Genomic DNA, 16,642 nt, shown 5'->3' with positions numbered 1-16,642 from the left:
AGATGGTCCCAGAAATTCCATTACATTGGCATACAGATTGGATGTCCCAGGCTGCCTCTCCTACTCAGAAGTTGTATCAAAAATTCTTTGGCAGACACTGGCTTCTAACTTTTAGTTCTGAAAATGCAGTCACCATACCTAACCCGTATTCTATAATCTAAAATATTTGGAGGAATGGTTATAGGCTATCATTGGACTCCATTTTCCTGACTTCCTATAATAAATCTTTTGCCTACCATGTTATTTTTTTCATATTAAAAACGTGTTAACTATACAAGTGTAAACTATAAATAAATACATTCTTTGCAAAAAAAAATTTAAATGAGTAGTGAGTGAAGAGTAAAAATCCTGCTCATGCAACCTCACTTAACCCCACTTCCTTCTGTAAATTATCCCCCTATCTAGTCAGTACGCTAACTTTCTGCTATAAGTTTTTCTACGCACTTAGGAAGATGCAGGAGTGTCCAGAATTATGGGGTGGGAGCCAGAAGGAGCAGACTGCTCTGGCAGAAGTAGTATTTTATCACTGACGTTTGTTTTCACTGTTCATGGTAATAATAAGACACAGATCAAGTAGGGGCGCCTGGGGGCTCAGGGGGTTAAGTGGCCGACTTTGGCTCAGGTCATGATCTCGCAGTTGGTGAATTTGAGCCCCACATCAGGCTCTGTGCTGACAGCTCAGTTGCCTGAAGCCTGCTTCAGATTCTGTGTCTCCCTCTCTCTGCCCACTTTGTCTCTCTCTCTCTCTCAAAAATAAATAAACATTAAAAAAATTTTTAAAAAGCAGACCATTAGATTTTATCATTTACTATTGTTTTCATGTTATTGCCTAAAATTATTGTTTTAAGTTATTCTCAGTTGATATATCCTCTTATTGCCTACACTCAGGACAGACAGCTCTCCCTTCTTTGCCTTACTGTGGTAGGCCACTGTTCATATGTCCAATATGTACATTAATGTGTCTTATTTATTTATTTATTTATTTATTTATTTATTTATTTGAGAGAGAGAGAGAGAGAGAGAGAGAGTGAGTGAGAGAATGAGAGAGCATGAGCAGGGAAGAAAGGCAGAGGAAGACAGAGAGAAAATCCCAAGCAGGCTCCATGCTCAGTTTAGAGCCCGATGTGGGGTTCAATCTCATGACTCTGGGATCATGACCTGAGCCGAAACCAAGAGTTGGACACTCAGCTGACTGAACCACCCAGGTGGTCCATGTACATTCATGTATTTTTAAATGGGATAATCTATATATATTGTTCTACAATTTGCATTTTCTCCCTCACCTTCGTTTAGCAATATGTCCTTGGGATCTTTCCATGTGAGCACATAGAATTAGTATAATTCTGCCACTTTTTTATTAGCAGCTGCATAGTATCCCATAGTATGGTTGTACCATCCTCCTCTTGATAGATATTAGGTCTTTCAATATTATGCCACATCAAACACCACAGCATCACTTATTTCCAGTGGCATGAAATTGGACGCAATCTACTGTCTAATGTCCTTAGATGACAGTAATATCTATTTATGATACTTAATAGTAATACTCATTTTTTATCAAATGCTTAGTCTATACAAAGATCTGTTCTAGGCACTTTGCATGTAAGTAACTCACTCAATTCTCAGAACAAACCCTATGAAGTAGGGACTACATATTATCATCCTCATTTCACTGCAGAGGCACTAAGGTAATCTCACCCAAAGTCCTATAACTAATAAGTGGCTGAGCTGGGATTTGAACCATAGCACTCTGACTCCAGGATCTATACTACTGACCTCATTGTGCATACAAGCCTCTTGTACATTTGCACAAGCTTTTCTCCAGGTTACATAGCTGGAAAAGAAAAAATTTTATATGTACTTCCAAGTTACTCTGTCAAAAGTAGCTGTATCAGTTGACACTCCCATGGAGTTTGAGAGGGCCATCTTCCCTAAAACCTTGCTAGTGCTGGATTTCATCAAGTTTACTCATTTTTGACAACCTGGAAGGTAAAAAAAAAAAAAAAAGTCTTTTTTTCTCCCTCATTTGAAAGCTAGTTTGGCTAGCTAGCATAATACATAATTCTAGGTCAAAATTATTTTCTTTCAAAGTTTGAAGTTACTACTTTACTGCCCAGCATTCAGAGTGACCTTTCAGAAGTCTGAAAGCCAATTTATTTTTGTTCCTTGTAGGTAACCTGTTTTACTTCTTTGAAAACTTTTAGAGTTTTCTCTTTGTCCTTTTGGCTCTGAAACATCCCTAGTATCTGTCTAAGCAAGCATCTTTTAAAATGTCCCTTGTCTGACACTTAGCAGGCCCTATGAAGTCTTGAGTCTTTCTTTGGGTTGGGGAAATTTTCTTTTATTATTTCTTTGTGGATCTCTTCCCCACCAATTCTCGGTTCTTTCCTGGCATTTCTCCTGAATGAAAGGAGGCACTTCTGAATCAATGCTTTGTGTCTCTGGATTATTCTGCTTGGGCTGTCATAACCAAATACCATATACTCAGTGGCTTACACAACAGAAATTTATTTTCTCACAGCTTTGGAGGCTAAGATCAAGGTGCTGGCCAATTTGGTTTCCAGTGAGGGCTTTCTTCCTGGCTTGGAGACAGCTGCCTTCTGGCTGTGCCCTTGCTATGTCCTCACATGGCAGAGAGATAGCTCTGTTGTTTCTTCCTCTTCGTATAAGGTCACCAGCTCTACTGAATTATTGAATTGACCTCATTTAACCTTTATCACCTCTTCACAGGGCCTATCTCCAGATACAGTCACATTGAGTTCAGGGCTTCAACATATGAATTTGAGGGGAACACAATTCAGTCCATAGTAGTCTCTTAATTTTTCTGTCAGATTTTCCACTCTTGATAGTTTCTGCAGGTTTCCTGACACTCAGCTTCTGGTTAACACCCCCAGTTTTTGCCATATCCATTTTAATATTCATCTCATCTATTGCTTTTTAAATTTTACTATAATAATTTTTCATTTCCTGTTTGTTTGTTGTTTGTTTCTTTTTCATAGACCCTGCTGCAATATCCTCAGGGCTCTTTTGAAGGATGACGATATTTAGAATTTTTCAAATGCTCTTTTCTGTTCCTTTATCTGTCTTTTGTCTGGGATTGGCTTTCCATTTGTTGATCTTAAACCTTTCCTTTAGAGCTGTTGAATTTCCTCAAATATCTGGTGATCCTTGGTTTTTCATCATATTTATGTTTGAAGGATGAGTTAATTAGCAGGTATTTTGGTAAGTTTTCCCTCCAGTTTTGATCTGTTCGTTTCCCCTCCACTTCCCTTTGGTAAATGGAGGATTACTTGGGACCCTGTGAGTAGGACATTTTGACCGCAGACTTCCCAGTAAGGTGCTGGGAGCAGGCAGAGAGGCAGGCTTGGGGACCACCCTCCTCCCCACTTCGTCCTTTACCCATCCCCAGTTGCCAAAATAAGGAGGCCTTTACTTAGACAAAACCCCAGTTGACAGGCTGGGCAGGAACAGCTTTCCCTTTTTCCTTTCTCTGTGTCTGTGGAAGTTGGAAAGGGTTACTTCAAGCCCTGCTTTTCTCACAGGCCCTTTATACACCAGCAGATGCCCTCCCCAGAGAGGGGACTTTCTTTCTTTGAGTAAAGCTTTGTGTTTTATCTCACCATCCTGACCCCTACCCCTTACCTACAGCTCCCTGAAGTAGAGGGAAGAGGAGAGAGGTCCGTTATTTATGGGTCATTTTAAAGATGAATAACCCTGATGAGCACTTCATAACTCCCAATTCTTTCTATTTGCTTCCTCTGAGCTGAGAGATTCTCTGCCCCTACCTTCAAAGAAATTTACCTTAAAAGTGTTTTGGAGTATGTTAATACTCTGTCCTGAATTCTCTATCAGTCTGATCCTAACTGCTTTCTAGCCAGATTTTTATCATAATTTCTGCCTTCTCTCTTGTTTGCTGGTGTTGGTAGAGACTCACTGATTTTAAAAGCTATCTTTTGATTCATGGTGGGAGGGTGGGTATATGCTCATGCTTAGTTCTCCATTTTGATTTGCTTCCTCCTTTTCCATATGATCTCTCCTCCTTATAATGAAATTGCTGATAACAAAGTTGTTGGAACACAGCTCTTTGTTCATTAAAATAATTTCATTTCACTTACGTATACTATCACTTTGAAACCTCACAACAATCCTGTGATGTAGGCATTTGGTCCAAATACACATTTGGTCGAGGAGGAAGCTGAAATTCAGGAAGGTTAGCTAAATTAATTGAAGTCAGATAGCTGATAAGAAATAGACCTAAATCTGACTCCAAGCCCACTTTATACTATTACATAGTATTTAAATGTTTGTTATATTTGTTTTCTCTAGCTTTCAGTGTGTTTATCTTTATTCCCCCCATTAATATATATGTGCCTTGAGAGGAAGGGCCCTGGCTATTGTGAAGGTACCTGACTTCATGTTTTACAAGCATCAGTCAGTTGAAATTTGTAAACGAACTGAGTCACCTGGGTGGCTCAGTCGGTTGGGCATCTGACTTCGGCCCAGGTCATGATCCCACAGTTCGTGGGTTTGGGCCCTGCATTGGGATCTGTGCTGACAGCTCAGAGCCCAGAGCCTGCTTTGAATTCTGTGTCTCCCTCTCTCTCTGCCCCTTCCCTACTCACACTCTATCTCTCTCTGTCTCTCAAAAATAAATAAACATTGAAAAAAAAATTTTTTTAATTTGTAAACCAGCTAAATAAAGCAACTAATTACAATATATCATGATAGCAACATATTGCAACTGCACATTATAGTGGTAGAAATGTTTTATTTGAGGTCTTTAAATGTTTTATTATGTCCACTGAATGAAAAACTTGGTTGCAAGTCAAAAGTAAAACTGGAGTAAAAGGAAAGGTCAAAGTTCAGCTCTGGCTGGAGTTGTTATGTCAACTCTCTAAGCAATAGGTCTGCATAAACAGAAGACAACATAATAGGAAATACCTATCAATCTCTAATATCAACCTTAGCTTATTAGTTTTCTATTTCTTCAATAGAATGATATGCTGAGATGACTAGAATTATGCACTTTTATGTATTCCATTACATTCACTGTCATATTATTCTCTGGAAGCCTGCCTCAGGAATAACAAACTTTCTGAAGGAGACAGAATCATGCCTTGACATTCCTAAGGACGGAGTCACCTGGGCTGGTTTGTTCTGATCGCATTTGGTTCATCTATTCGACAAACATTAATTGAGCTCCTATGACTTTGGCTGCATAATAAAACTACCTGTGAAGGTTGAAAAAACCACTGCTCCATGATATATTACAAATTGTGTTAACCACTGGGGCTACAAATAAAAATAATAATTGCTAATATTTATTGAGTGCATAGTATATGTCAGGCACTGTTCTATGTGCCTTATATGTATTAACATGTTTAATCCTCATAACAACCCTAGAAGTTAGGTATTACTCCCATTTATAGATGAGGAAACTGAGACAAGAAAGATTAAGTATTTGGCCAAAGATATACATTTAGGAAGTGGTGGAGTCCAATCTCGGAGTCCATATTCACTGCTCTACAAACTATTAATAGTATCATAGTCTCATAAATAATGATAGGACAGTAGATACCTATTCAAAGCACCAAAAGTGGGAGGTGAAAGTAGGAGGTAGGGGCAGAAAGCCTTCCTGTAGGAGGTGGTACCTTAATTAGGTAGAGGAAGAATGGGAACCAGCAAGGAAAAGTGGAGGAAGAGCTTTTTAGGTTCCTGTTTCCCCTACCTTGCTAGACAACCTGCCTCCTCACCTCCCAGGAAGTCCTTCCTCCCTCTTCCCCACACTGAAAACACTGGAATGTCCACAATCATCCTTAACATGCCTAACATTTCAACTAGGAAGACTGAAGTCATGCACAATTACTCATGCAATTTTTCCTTGTGACAATAGGTCCCTCTGTGTGCTTGTCATTCAAATATATAAAGCTCCACTCTGTTGTTTTTTTTTAAAACAGCCTTTGTTATAGGAACAATTCACAAACGTGTCAAACACACATTGGTTCCCCACCCCCTTCTCCTGTCCCCTCACCTGATTGAGAGGCTAGAAAACAATATCCTGGCTTGCCAGGGACCTGTGTCCACTTGCTGACCCTGTCCCAATGGAAGCTAACCCTGCATTTCACTTTGCTTCTAATCAAGTATGGCTCTAAGTTTAAGTTTGAGGTTAACCTCAGGGAGTACTTAGCCACACCTGCTGTCCCTTCTGCCTGGCCCCAGGGGTGGGAACAGACTTTCTGTTGAGGAAAGGGAAATGCTCCTATGCTACTAATTACCTGTGGGAGGAAAGGAAGCTCTCTCCAGACACCAAAAATACCAAGGACCAACATTATAAAAAGCAGTCTTTGTACTAGCCAGCCCCATCATTCAGCCTAGGCTGGGGCTACAGGGAAAAATAACTCCTTCTGCAGCCCACAGGGTCCCTGCATCTCAAATGGATGCCTCAGGAGGCCATGCCCTGAGTGGGTGTCTGCTGGGGGATGGGGTCTCAGAAACATGGATGGAGGCTGACTGCCCAGAAGCCATAGGAAACTAAAGCTAGCATGTTTACTGATGACTTTGCTAGAATAGTCATAGGCCTGTGAGAAAGTAACAAGGTGAGAAGTGCAGGTCTGCTGAGGTGTGAGGTGGAGCCGTGGGAGATTTCTCCAGAGTCTGGGTAATCTCACCACAGCAGGCCCCTTTCCCTCCCTGTGTTTATCAAGCTCGGGGCGATCCCCACTTTGAGGGTAGGACTATCTTAAATATAGAGAAAGAAGTGTTACCATCTGGCCTGTTCCATTCCCTTAGGCTTGGCTGCGACAGGCCCAGATAGAGTCCACAGCATCTGGGAGACTCGGGTCTGGAGGGTGATCTTGGGGGAAGGGTTGAGTTGCTATGAAAATTGGATTTGGCCACAGGCTGGGAATTGGAGGCTTTCACAAACAGGAAGGCAGTAGGGCCATTTGGCTGGGCCTTTGGGCTCAAGTGGCTTCAGAATTTGGCTGCTGATCAGTGTTGGGGAATGAGGTGAAACCTGAGGGTGCCCCAAGGATTGAGGACCTTTGAATCTGAAAGCTGCCAGAGCCACACTGAAGTTCTTAGAGGGCCTGTTTTCATGGTCTGTCTTACTTTACAGAGCCTGGGACAGATTCCCAAGACTCTAAATTGCCAAAACCAGGAAGTCAGGGTACTAGAATTTCATACTAGGCAAGTTTCCCAGTCTCTCACTCCAACATTTCTGCATCTGGGCAGACTAGGGGAAAATTCTTCCATTATAATACCACATGTACAGGATCCTTGGCAGCGATGTGCATGGAGGCACATCTTTCTTTTCTTCCCTCCTGTTGATATGGGCTCTCCTTTATAGACTCCTCAAGTGTCAGAGCTCAAAAGATTTTAGAAGCCATGTAGACCAATTCTTTTGACAGAAAAGGAAATGCAGAACCAGAGAGAAATGACTGGCACAAAGAAACACAGCTGGTTAATGAAACCACTTCTTCTGACAACCAGTGCAGGGCTTTTTCCATAATACCACACCCTTTATAACAAATAACATTTGTGTATCAGGGGCTCCTGCCCATTCCCCCTTCTGTTTCCCATTTTACTCACTTCCACGCACAGGGCCATAAAGTGCACCTTGTAGACGGTAAGATGACTTTCTGAAAGGTTTCTGTTATTTGGCGTACTGACAAAAACAGTGTTAGGTTAGAAAGAAAGAAGCCAATGTGAAGTGCAGGTCACCCAGGGTGGAAGGGCAAATTCTATGACTCTCAGGCCTCAAAGCTGTCCATGAACCAGTAGCATGGGCCTCACCTGGGAGTCTCACCCCAGAACTGCACTTTCCCCAGATCCCTAGATGATCCAAATACACATTAAAGTCTGGGTAGAACTACTTTTAGGTAAGGCTCTGCAAAAGTCTTCCTCCTCCTCTTCCTGCCCAAATGCTTAACCTCCCACCTCCCTCCTGCTCCTCCACCCGTCTTTGTCCTCAGTTCTAAATGCTATCTTGCTCTGCCTTTTCTTGAAATTTAAAGCCCCAATGGGGTGGGGGTGTGTTATATTTTAAAAGGGGACTTGTTATTTTAGAAAAATAAAATATAGGAATTCGAAAGAACTTTTGCAGCTCCAATGTCATGTTGTTAATGTAGAAATACAAACATCTACTATGTTTATATTGGCTTGCTTGTAAAATCATCATCTTTGGTTATATTTAGGAACTTGATGGCTTGGAAAGTATACTGAAAAACTCTGAGAACAAAAATATTTTTCCCCTTAACTCTCTGGAAAATAAAAATCTCTTTTAAAAAATCTTCAAACATCTTTTCCCTACTTTCTTATCCCCATCCACCATTATGCATTTCCTCCTCTTACCTTTCATTTGGTTTTCCTCATTTCATTTACGTTTTTTAAAATGGAATTTTTCTTATTACATGTATATTCCTTATAGAAAAAATAGGATATAAAGAAGCAAAAGAAAACACAACCAGACCCACAACTACTATAAACGTTTTATAAAAAATTATCTCAAACTTTTTTGTGTATGCATTTGTTAACAAAAATGGGATAATTCAGAACATAATTAGTATCTAGTTCCATTTCTTCCTTCCTCTCCTTTTTTTCTTTTCTTTTCTTTCTGTCTAGGCTTCACGCCCAACACGTGTGGAACCCAGCACGGGGCTTGAACTCATGACCCTGAGATCGAGACCTGAGCTGGGATCAGAAGTCAGATCCTTAACTGACTGAGACACCCAGGTGCCCCAGTATCTAGTTTCTTTTACATAGAACTATAAATCACTAACTTCTTTACATCTGTGAACATAAAAATGAACATTTTTATTAAATTCTGCCATATGGATTGTACCATGACTGATTTAATAATATTTCCATTGCTGGATATTTAGGTAGTCCAAACTTCTCACTATTAAAAATAGTACTGCATATCCTTACTGATTTTCTTACCTTAAAAAATTCTTTCATTAAATCATAAATGTGCTATTACACTTGTGACAAATATTTGAATACAGAAAACATTTTTGGGCCATCATTCCCAGTCCTGATTCCCATCCCACCTTCCCAGAGGTAATCACTGTTACCAGTTTTGTATATATTCTCCCAGACCATTTTTTATGCATTTAGTACATATATATGTAGCTATAAAAAATAAATTACTATTCCAAGTTGTTGGTTCATTCGTGGTTATTTTTCACACCAATGGTATAATATAAGACCTATCATTCTTCAAATTGCCTTTCTCACTTAAACAATCAATTTTGGAATGCTTTCTGTATTAATGCTTATAGATCTACTTCGCTCATTTAAGCTGTTGTATGGTATTTTGTGTCATGAATAGAACGTATTTAGCATGTGTTGTATCAATTGACTTTTAGGGTACTTCCACTTTTTGTCTCTTATAGAGAATACATTTATATGAGCTTCTTTGTGTACATGTGTGAGTGTGTCTTTAGGGGAGATTCAGAGAAGGGGCATTGTTGAATCTTAGGATCACTGACTTCTTTCTACGTATGAATGAGAGGATCTTTTGAAGATCCTGGAGGAAAAAGTATAGTTCATTTAAAAAATGTTTTATTTTTTATTTTTGAGAGAGTGCACAAGTGGGGAAGAGGGGCAGAGAAAGAAAGAATCCCAAGCAGGCTTCATGCTCAGTGCAGAACCAGACACGTGGCTGGATTCCACAACCCAGGGATCATAACCAGAGCTGAAATCAAGAGTTGGATGCTCAACCAACCAACTGAGCCACCCAGATGCCTCAAAGTATAGTTCTTAAAAGCCTGAAAAGTGATTTTTTTGCCCCAGCTTTATTCTTGGTTTCCAATATTATCTTGAGGTTTCTAGCTAGAGTGGATGGAGGCAACTGAACAAGAGAAAGGACATACCAGGCTTTGGGGGAAAAACAATAAGTAGGTTTGGCTGAGTTTAAGATGCTGCCTTACATGAGGGAAGAAGGCCTATGGTGCGGGGCAGATGGGGTGTCCTCCCCTACTTCCCTTGTTCCAGCTGCTCCACTCCCACCACAGCTCAGTGAATCCAACTGTCAACCCAACTTTTTTTTTTGTTTATTTATTTATTTTGAGGGATGGAGGGAGAGAGAGAGAATCCCAAGCAGGCTCCATGCTGTCAGTGCAGGACCTGATGCGTGGCTTGATCTTACGAACCATGAGATCATGACCTGAGCCAAAATCAAGAGTCCAACGTTTAACTGACTGACCCACCCAGGTGCCCCATCAATTCAACTTTTGATGGGTGCACATGGGGTAGAAAGCATAGCATTAGGTGCTATAAGAATTTCAATAGGTGACATGGTCTTTACCCTTGTGAAGGGGAACAGACATCCATTCATCAGGAGATGTATCAACACTTACAAGCCATGCTGTACTACCAAGTAAAACTTAGGGCTAAGAAAACAGCCACCATTACTGCTGAGTGAACATCAAGTCCTCTGCACCTTTCACCTGGATTAATTGCCCCCAGGTTTTCACTTGGTCTTCTCACCTACAATCTCTCCTTTTCAACCTATCCAGTTGACTGCTGATAAATCTGAAAAAGCCACTTTTCGGTATCTTGGATCTTGTTCATTTCCCACTCCTCTTATTGTGCCCAGTAAGCTTCCCCTCATCCTTTAAGATTCAGCTTAATAATGTTAAGGTGGTAATTATTTGTACTATATAAGTGTGTCAAATCAACACATGGTACATTTTAAGCTCACACAATGTTATATGTCAATTATATATCAATAAAGCTGGAGAAAAAAGACTCAGCTCAAACTTTTCGTTCAACATGTATTACTACTCCACATGTATTAAGCACATGCTATGTGCTTATCACCTCTACTAAAAATTTCCCCTGACTCTAGGCTCTTGAGAATAACTCCTTCCTTGCTTATTCTCTTGTAGTAGATCCTACTTTATTGTCACTACTTTCTACATAGGCATGTATATATTTTCTTCCACTTCTCTTTATTTCATTAAAATTTTTAAAATTTGGGAGCCTGGGTGGCTCAGTTGGTTAAGCGTCCAACTCTTGACTTCAACTTAGGTCATGATCTCATGGTTCGTGACTTTGAGCTGCTTATCGGGCTCTACACTGTCAGTGTGGAGCCTGCTTGGGATTCTGTCTCCCTCTCTCTCTGGCCCTCCCCTGCTGGTTCTCTATCTCCCTCTCTCTCTCAAAATAAATAAAAAAATAAACTTAAAAAAAAAAGAAATAAAAATTTTAAAAAATTGGAGCGTAGTTGACATACAACGTTACACTAGTTTCAGGTGTACAACATAATGATTACTTATTTATTTGTCTCGCCTACCTCTATCCCAAACTGTGAGTTCTTAAAGTGCAGGGTCTCTATCTTATCCATCTCTGTACCCCTAGTACCCAATATGATGCTGGGCACATGCTTGATGCTTAATAAATGTTTAACAAAAACAATAAATAAATGAGCTTCCCAGAAATGTGTACACTGTTTCTCAATGCACTTTTAAGATTTGGAGGTTAACTTTTCTTAGAAAGAGAAGAAACCATGTTAGGTGGCAAGAGCAGAGATAGTCTTTGAGGTGACTTGTCCTAGATCCTGAAAGTAGTAAAGGGAAGAGCTGGTACTTGCCCAGGTCTAAGTCTTTTCTTTTTGTATTTCAAACACGCAGTCTACGTCACTGTTGCACTATAAGGGGTACTAAAGAAGTGTTTATTTAAAACAAGAAAGGAGGGGTGCCTGAGTGGCTCGGTCATTTAAGCTTCCAACTTCGGCTCAGGTCATGATCTCACCGTTTATGGGTTCGGGTCCCACATTGGGCTCTGTGCTGACAGCTCAGAGCCTGGAGCCTACTTCGGATTCTGTGTCTCCCTCTTTCTTGGCCGCTCTCCTGCTCACACTCTGTCTGTCTCTGTCTCTCAAAGACAAACATTAAAAAAATTTTTTTTAACGAAGAAAAATAAAAAAAGAAAGGAAAGATTTTAAAAAAGATCCCGACTTCCCCTAGTTTGGAACTGAACTTAAAAAAATTTTTTTTTAATTTTAGAGAAATAGTGCAAGTGGAGTAGAGGGGCAGAAGGTGAGAGAGAGAGAGAAAGAGAGAGAAAGAGAGACAGACAGAGAGAGAGAGAGAGAGAGAGAGAGAGAGAGGATCTTAAGCAGGCCCCACACTCAGTGCAGAACTGGATGTGAGGCTAGATCCCACGACCCTGGGATCATGACCTTAGCTGAAATTAAGAATCCAACACTCAACCGACTGAGTCACCCAGGCACCCCAGAAATGGACTTTTTAAAGCTCAAATTTATTTTTTTATTATTTTTTTTTCATTTTTTTTTTTTTTTGCCGGGACGGCTGGGTAGCCATCCAGAAAAAGTAACGTCAGACTTCTACTCCCAATCCCTATACTAGGACGGATACGAGGAAGTGTGCTCTGTGCTCGAGGTGGAAATGCAAAATGATGAACAATTTAAAGGACAACGGGCAAAGAATAGAGACACTCAGTAACTTGACCAAACTCACAAGAAGCCGGTGCGTGAACTGGAATGAGAAACCATTAATTTGCAATGGGAAATACTCCTTTGCGATGACAGAACATGCATGTCTGCCATCCCAGGCACCTCACTGCACAGATCAAGATGCCCGTGACGTTCCGGGAGGGAGCCCGGTGGGGCGCCTGGCTGGCTCTGTCAGAAGAGCATGGGACTCTCGATGATCTCAGGGTCGTGAGTTCAGACCCCATGTTGGGCATGGAGCCTACTTTAAATAAATAAATAAATAAATAAATAAATAAATAAATAAATAAATAAATAAGCAAGCGAGCACGCACGCACAAGATGACCAGATAAACGTGGAAGCGAGCAGAAAGTTGGTAGAACGCAGTGAGGGTCATAATTACCACAAGCCAGGAGGTCTGCCGATGACCTTCCGTATGTAGAGATCACATTATATAATATTTATTCATTTATTCGACCAAATATACAAAGTGTCCAGTATATGCCAGGTACTGTCCTAAGCACTGGAAATATAACTGTGGACTATGGAATAAAGAACAAAAACAAACAACAAACAAACAAACAAACAAACAAAAAACAGGTAAGGGAGAACAGGGGCCCTGAGTGGAGGAGGGAAGATTAAGATTATATGCCTGCTGTTAGTACTCTAGCTTTCCAGATGAGGAGCTACAGAGAAGTGAATGGCCTGAGGTGTTTCCCTGTGCTTGGTTCTCACAGATATGCTACGTACCAAACATGTCTTGTTATTCCCTCTTTTTAAAAAAATGTTTGTTTGTTTGTTTATTGAGGGGGGGGGCGAGCGCGCGCATGAGCGCACGATCGAGGGAGGGGCGGAGAGAGAGAGAGACCCGAGGATCCGAAGCAGGTTCCGTGCTGTTGGCGCAGAGCCGGATGAGGGGCTCCATCCAACTCACCGACCTTGAAGATCAGGACAAAAGCCAAAGTGGGGCGCTTAACCGACTGAGCCACCCAGGCACCCCACGTGTCGTTATTCCTAATAATTCTGTCTAATGATTTCTCATCTCATCATCTCTTAGTTTACAGGACAATGGTTAAAGCTCAAATTTAATGCTGCCTCTTGTCTAAAGCCCTTTGATCATTTCTCATTGCTCTTAGGTTAAAGTTCAAAATTTTATTTATTTATTTTTTATTTATTTATTTAAAAAAAATTTTTTTTTCAACGCTTATTTATTTTTGGGACAGAGAGAGACAGAGCATGAACGGGGGAGGGGCAGAGAGAGAGGGAGACACAGAATCGGAAACAGGCCCCAGGCTCTGAGCCATCAGCCCAGAGCCTGACGCGGGGCTTGAACTCACGGACTGCGAGATCGTGACCTGGCTGAAGTCGGACGCTTAACCGACTGCGCCACCCAGGCGCCCCTAAAGTTCAAAATTTTAATTTGTCATGCGAGGCTCCACATGGCCTGGAGTTTGCCTATTTCTCCAGCACCCTTTTGCATCATTCTTCCTGGGGCTCCTTACACTCCAGCTACAGAAGTCATTTCTTTGATTCTCAAGGTCACCAAGCTTCTTCATCGGTAATCAGCTCCTTATGCCTGGAACACCCTTTGTACCCACCCCCCACCCCCACCGCCTCACTAACTGCCACTCATCCTTCAGGTCTCAGCTTAACTGTCACTGCCCAGGGAGACCTTCCCTCAGCCGCACAGCAGGCTCACTCTATGGTATACTTGCATGGTGTTCTATCTCTCCCCTTTATAACACTAATGATCATTGTAACTTGACCGTTAAGTGTGTAATCATTGAATGTTTGTTTTTCACTCCCTGCCTCCTAACTCCAGATTAGAAGGCCCATGAGAACAGGATCTGCATCTGTTCTGTTCACTACTTTATTGAAATGGCTTTACCTACATTACTTCATCTAGTTTCACCATCTTGTGAGGCAGACATTCTCATCTCCTAGTTGACAGAGGAGAAAACTGAAAACTCAGAGGGATGTGTGGTAGAGTCAATATTTGAGCACAGTTCCATCTATATTAATGAAGGGTTAAAAGAGCTAATTCATTTATTGGGGATTTGGAGTCTCAAGACCAGAACTTAGTAAGGTAATCATTCTGGGCATGTCTTCTCACCTTCTGTATAATAGAGATAATATTACTTACCTTACCTTCCTCATAATTTTCCATAGGATCAAATAAAATAATACATATGACTTGCCTGGTAGCCATAATACAGTCTACAAATGTAAGTGAAATAAGTAGTATTTTTCATCAGACTCAAGTCTGTAACGGCTGGTGCTTATCTGGTCTGCCCACTCTGGGCATCAGTTTCTTCAGTAAAATTGTCAGTTTGAAGACACTGAGTCCAGATGTCCCTGTATTTTATTTAGAGAAGGTTGGTAGCCTGGGATTATGTTGACAGCTAAAAGATTGAGGATGACAGCATTCATCTTACAGAATGAGAACTATACATTTAGCTTTAAATAAAGCAATAAATAAAATGCAGTGTGTCTAGTATTTAGCCTCTATTATTGGTCACCAAGAACAGATTCAATGGTTAGGCAAGTGCAGTTAATGATTAGCACGAATGGTTGAGAGTTTAGACTTTGGAGTCATAGAGAATTGAGTTCAATTCTTTCAGCTCTATACTTACCTACAAAGAAGACTTAGCAAGTTACTTAACTCCTCCAAGCTTCATTTCTACATCTTTAAAGTGAACCTACCCTTAGACTGTTGTAAGCATTAACACAAATAATGTAAGTAAGCACCCGGGACACAGGAAGCACTCTATAAATGTGGAGAGTTGTTATTGCCATGTCAGTCTTTCTTTCCTGGCTTGCTGATCCCTGTACACCTATTTGTTCCATGTTGCTCCCATTCCAACTGGAATGATGACTTTCAGGTGTCAGAGTCTTAAATATCAATGCCAAGAACTCTGTTTCTCAATCTGCAACTGTTCCAAGTGAGGCCAACCCTGGATAAAGGGGAGAGCTTTCCTCCCATGTGTTCTGCACAATGAGTCCCACCAGTTTCTTATAAGTGTGGGGAAACTTCTTTATTTGTGCAGAGCAGCAAATTTTTCCATCCATGTCTCTGCTCAACTACTTTTGAGGATCACACTAAGGATGAGAGGATTTTATCCTCTCAAGTGGCTTCAGACAGCTGAAGGATGTGCAGTTTGGAGCTGCAATAAAAAACGCAGTTTTATTGTTTAGTCACTATGGCTACTATCACACAGGCTCAATAAGATGCTGTGATTCATTATTAATTTCAAAATGAAAGCCTTTCTGTATTTTTTTTTTTTTTTACCCTGAGCAATTTGATTTGATTTGATTTGATTTGATGCTACTTACTGGGTATTTTATTATTATTAGTCCCACTACAATACCCTTTGCATTGATGAAAATATTTTCCCTCTCTTATAAATACATTGTGACATAAATCTAGGTCAGTTTCATCCTAGAGCCATAAATCAACAGTGTAGTTTAAAATATTAAGTAAAATGCATGAAAAATTGAGACATAATAGAATTACTCCCATCTAAACACAAATTGATTATCAACAAACTTACAAAAGGTGAAGTAAATCCAATAATAAGCAACTTGTTGACAATCAAATGATTTTTGGAATTATAAAACATTTAAGATTTCTCAAAAAATTGTTTCATAATAATATTTTAATCTAATGATCAATCTGTTTTTAATTTTAAAATAATAAAGCTTCCCCATATCAAAAATAATTTTAATATATAAACTCCATATCATTTGACATGTAATTACTTTGAATAATACATTAAAACTAAAATAAATGTAGCACCTACACTAATTAAACTTATTTTATTTTTTTAATTTATTTTTTAATTTTATTTTTTAATTTTAATTTTACACCCAAATTAATTAGAGTATAGTGCAACAATGATTTCAGGATTAGATTCCTTAATGCCCCTTACCCATTTAGCCCATCCCCCCTCCCACAACCCCTCCAATAACCCTCTGTTTGTTCTCCATATTTATGAGTCTCTTATGCTTTGTCCCCCTCCCTGTTTTTATATTATTTTTGTTTCCCTTCCCTTATGTTCATCTCTTTTGTCTTTTAAAGTCCTCATATGAGTGAAGTCATATGATTTTTGCCTTTCTCTGACTAATTTCACTTAGCATAATACCCTCCAGTTCCATCCATGTAGTTGCAAATGGCAAGATTTTAT

General features: G+C 40.1%; 1 protein-coding gene across 3 annotated transcripts in view; it reads right to left on the bottom strand.

The window, feature by feature from the left end:
- EED (embryonic ectoderm development) overlaps positions 1–16,642 on the bottom strand; it is a 197,384-nt gene that overhangs the window by 115,867 nt on the left and 64,875 nt on the right. The gene's annotated exons all lie outside the window — the stretch shown is intronic.

The sequence above is a fragment of the Herpailurus yagouaroundi genome, unplaced genomic scaffold (assembly GCF_014898765.1).
Source record: "Herpailurus yagouaroundi ecotype Mexico unplaced genomic scaffold, PumYag 180, whole genome shotgun sequence".
Classification (NCBI taxonomy): domain Eukaryota; kingdom Metazoa; phylum Chordata; class Mammalia; order Carnivora; family Felidae; genus Herpailurus; species Herpailurus yagouaroundi.
This window is presented reverse-complemented; position numbering and strand designations above follow the sequence as displayed.